The sequence below is a fragment of the Corvus brachyrhynchos genome, unplaced genomic scaffold (genome assembly GCF_000691975.1).
Source record: "Corvus brachyrhynchos isolate BGI_N302 unplaced genomic scaffold, ASM69197v1 scaffold60, whole genome shotgun sequence".
Lineage (NCBI taxonomy): Eukaryota > Metazoa > Chordata > Aves > Passeriformes > Corvidae > Corvus > Corvus brachyrhynchos.
In genome coordinates, this window is record NW_008236767.1 from 1695920 (window position 1) to 1700762 (window position 4843).

Below are 4843 nucleotides of genomic sequence, written 5' to 3' on the forward strand. Positions count from 1 at the left end.
AACCAAACCTCTCCCTTTATCCTGAGCCTTTTTTTCTTTTGTTGTGCAAAAACTGATGCTTAGTAGAAGTAGAGCTACGCAAGTCCACAGCAGCAAAGGGATGGCCTCTTGGCTGTTCAGCCACTGTTACTGCCTTTAAGACATCATCTGTCACTCTCTAAATCCTTTCTTTGGTTACCTGCTTAATATTGGATTGTCTTTCATTTCAATAATGTAAAAACAAATAGGCACATGCATCAGGATGAATTCACTCTGCACTCAGAGTTTACAGTATAGTTAACCAGGTTATGTTTACTTTTCTAGTCATTTGAATGGGTTCATACAGGACTTATTTTAGAGAGCTTGATACCCAATGAGCAGTGAGGCACCTGCACAGAGAGAAAAGACTGTGACCAGAGTATTTTGATGCTCCTTGCTTTCTGGCTGCTCTGTTTATCCTGCTCTAACACATTGGCATTTAGATGGTCTGTCTATTTATGCTCATCTCTTCTGCCTTTGTGCATTCCTAAGTCCTTGACTCATTGCCTTGCTAGCCCAGAAGAACATTTTTCCTACCTTATCTCTTCTGATGGACACATCTTCCAGACTTGAACCCCTTGACTATTGGAAACGATGGAGTAGAAAACAGAAAGTAGTTTTGAAGCTGAACATTGCACGAGAAGATGATTTACAGGGTGATTCGAAGACCTTTGAAAACAACAAACAAGATCAGAAATTCTCAGCACCTGGCCAGGCTACAGAGTTTCCTGACAATCTGCTCTGGCAGTGACATGGGGAGAGTTTAGGACATGAAGGAGACCATGATGCCTTCCAAGAGCACAAGAAGGCATTCTCTGTCTCCCAGAACAGTGACATGCTTTCTCCTCACACCAACCTGGGCACTTGGCCCTGCTTCTCTGCTGCCTGAGCATTCAGGTCACCGACAGCCCAGCTGAGAGTTTTGTTTCTCCCCGGCTCCTTGCCATCCTCATGTTACTGCTTCCCTCCAAGTCTTCAAAAGGCTTCTTGACCACAGTCAAGCAAGTCCCCCACTTGCTCCTATTTCCCTGACCAAAAAAGCCCCAAATGCATAACCCATCATGTGTGGATTTGCCACTCAGCGGGCTTCTCTTTTTCAACAGTGACCTCAGTTCCCCATGCCACTTATTCTGGTCCTCATAATATCAAATAGTTTTTTGGGTTTCTTAACTAAAATTTAAGTTTATCAAGAACAACCCATGTATGATTATCTAATGTATGATTTGATGAGGAAGGTATTAACACCAAAAATTAGTGCTGGCTTTTTGCTTCCTCCTGTTAATTCTGAGTAATGTTTTGGAGCAATTTTATTGAAACAGGAATCAGTCTTAGATTTTAACATCATCCATTTTCTTTCTTTTTTATCGATTAGTTCAGTGATGACAAGGGGGGAAGGGAGGGAAGCTAAATTTTTAGTAGCTTTCTTCCTTGTCCCAAATGTATTACTTTATTTGTTTCCAAATTGTTTTTTTCTTTTATTTGACAACAGCCAAAAATGAATTTTTCTTCCTTTCCCCTTCCTACATGAGCAGGAGCCCTAAGTGTTTTGGCCTTCACCATTGCATTTTAAAGTTTTGTGTGGTGGTCACATCCAAAATAGAAGCAAGCAATGCACTTGTGAAGTGCAAAGCACAGACCTGCCATGATTATTCCTGAGTGCAGAACAGCCAGAGTGGTGCACCAAAGGGCAAGTGCTGCTGTGAAGTTTCTCACAGCAAGGTAGGGTCACCCCTCTCCATTCCCATGCCAGTGACCCAGCATGAACCTCAGTATTTTGAGGGGACAGAGAAGACTATCTGTGGTAACAAACCTCTGAGAGAATTTGGACAAAGTCATATCTCCAAAATGTCCCAAGATTTTGAACAGCACCATAGATCATTGATGGGGATGAAAGGAAAAAATAAAAACAACAAAGAAAACGAACCTGAAACCCGTGAACCGCCCTTTTTAGTTTTGCCAATTCAGCACCTGTAACCTCCCTTTGAGGCATCAGGCTTAATCATTTCACAGTTTTTTATGTGAACTGAAAAGTAAAAGGTGAAATAAAGTTCAGGGATCTCCTGGGAGTCTACAACTCTCTGATACATGGAATGTTTCTCAGACTAGAGAAAGTGAAGGACAAGTGGAAGTCAAAGGTGTAAGAGCAAAGAGAGAAATGTATAGAAGTGCTTAAAGAAAGAAAGAGGGTTTCAATCTGACCTGGCAGCTGCCAGAAAACAACTGCAAGATAACAGAGCACATTCTGGCCATAACAAGGAGGGCAATTAGCGGCTATGGAGAGAGCGTGATAGCACAGGGGCATTATCAATAGGTCATTACTGTTAAAATAGTCACTCAAAGTGATGCCTTTTCTAGGTCTTAAAATCAAGAATCAAACACGGTTAGAAGGGAAAAAGGGATTTTACCTTGGTACTTATTTTAAGGATCCTTAGGTGCACCACATCCAGGTGGAATGCGCCGAAATGCACACCACAATGCCCACCCCCAAAAGATCTGGTATAACATTACAGGTCTTACTAATTAGCATATCTATCAAAGATTCTCCAGTGAGAAGCTTGAATGAGCCCACCTCCCCAGGGAACCTTCCCCTGGATGGTTCTATCTCAGTTTACAAAATGTGTTCTGGAGAGGACCTTGGGGTCTGGGCCTTTCTGATCCCTAACTACAAAGCTTCTAAGACGTTTAGTCTCCCAGCTTGACAAATAAGTCTAAGAATGTAGGCTAAAAACCACTAAGAATACAAAAGTTATTAAGAATTATATAAAAGGGGTATAAAAGAAAAGGCAAAGAACCTTCATGGCATCAAAAGCTTTGCCACCTCTTTGCCTCAGTCTGACAGAGACCAAAGTGCTCCCAAAGGTGCTATGAATCTGATTCAGACCTTCAATACATGGAGATCCCCAGTAAGAAAGACTGTTCACCAAGGCCCTAAGCCCAACCACCTTAACTTACCTCTTATCGTAGTACAAAATAACCTCAAAAATGTGTGTATGCATCTTTGGTGATATCTGTTTTGATGCACCTCAGGGACAACAGAACCTTATTTTACCTACTTAGTGAAGCTATGTCTTGTTTACTGATTAAGCATCTCCTACTTTTTTCTCATCAGCTGTTTCTAAAATTCACAACATAAATAATGAAAATAAATAATTTTGAAAGGTGAAGCATTCACACTGAGTGTGAAGTTTGAAATAGAAGAGTAAGATCTTACTGAGGGAAAAAATCTGGACAATGCACAGGAAACCTTTCTGGGCCTGTTGGTGAAGGCTCTCGCACAGATCATCCACTCTGTGCTACAGGTAAACAGCACTGAGGTGTCCTGAAAGCACACACAGGCTGCAAAATGATCCCTGTGATTCATCATGCAGAGCCCCTTGCACCTGGTGTGAACTATCCCATTTTAACACTCACATGGATAAGCAGAGAACACAAAACTAAAGCTTTGCAACTTACAATTTCCAAACAGTATTTTAAAAACTTGTTCCCTCTTCATGGCAGCTGTGCCAGGTATTTCAGATTGTGTGCTGCTGGCAACTGCTGTTCAGGAGAGCATCTTGTGGGCTGCTCAGCCTGTACTGAAAGTCTTCAAACCTCTGTTGGGCAACCTTGAGTTGCAGGGCACTAGATTACAATTTCTCAGGAGAAAACCTACAGTCCTGCTGTAGATTCTTCAACAATGGTGACATAGGGTTGGGCTTTTTGTGTTCAAGGAAAGGTTTCCGTCATGTTGGCAAACTTTTGAACACTGTGATTTTCCCATGTCCTTACTTCTAGAAAAAAGACAGTCTGAAGTCATTCAGCCATCACTGGTCATCCCAATTCTGCTGCAAAATCCCCTCCCCTGCCTGTACAAGGTAAATCCGTAGGAACTAAGATGATGAATACATTTAACAGAAATAAAGCCAAAGTATGACACACTGGGGAAAGATTGAGGTGCTTATTATAAATGGAATTTTTGAGTTACCAGTTTATTAGGGCCTTTTTAAAAGTCAGTGGGCATGTAAAGAAGAGTGATTTATTTGATATAATATACTTTGATTGCCAAAGTTTTCAGCAAGCTTCTCAAAGAAGCTAAGCCTCCTGAGAAGAAAGGAGGTGTCCTAATGAACTTACACACACATCAGTTAAAAGGTGGGAATAAAATCCAGGAAGACATGGCCAGGTTTAGCAACAGAGGTTGGTTACGAGATCCTACTATGGAAATCTATGCTAGGGCTTTTATCTGTTGTTTAATGTTTAAAAGTTGTTTAAAATGTTTAATGTTTAAAATATGTTTAAAAGTTATGAAGCAAAAGGTTAGAGAGTGAGGTTGCAATGTCTGCAGAGCAATGTGTTCAGAGTAAAGCTGACTGTGAAGATGTGCAACAAGGATTCTTCTTGTATTTTGATTGGTGACAAAATAGCACATGAAACAGTGTGAATACATACAATGTGAAGCAGATACACTGCTACAATGTAACATTGATTATATGAACTATAGATACATAGTGATGGGACATAAATTAGCTATTTCCATACAGGAAAGTGGATTTGGAGCAATTTGTCATGTTCAAAAAGACTGAATTGCATATTAAGCATTGTGAGAAAGAGAGCAGAGGAAAATAACAGTAAAAAAGGTCATACAGTTGTAAAAATCTATCATGCATTCCCATCTTGACTATAGCACATAATTCTGATCACTCACTTTCACAAAGAGCACAGGAAGGAAGGAGAAAACTGTCAGAACGATAAATGCATGGAGTGGCTCCCATATGATGGCAGACTAAATCCTACGGGAACTTTCAGCTTCCAAATGGTTTGCAAAATGAGAGCAGGGAACAGTCTT

At 40.7% G+C, this 4843-nt stretch overlaps 1 long non-coding RNA gene across 1 annotated transcript in view; it reads right to left on the minus strand.

The window, feature by feature from the left end:
- Positions 1-4843, minus strand: part of LOC108444980 — a 13675-nt gene that overhangs the window by 3563 nt on the left and 5269 nt on the right. The window contains exon 2 of the long non-coding RNA XR_001859704.1: positions 556-687. This is a non-coding gene — a long non-coding RNA (uncharacterized LOC108444980). The remainder of the gene's footprint in view (positions 1-555; positions 688-4843) is intronic.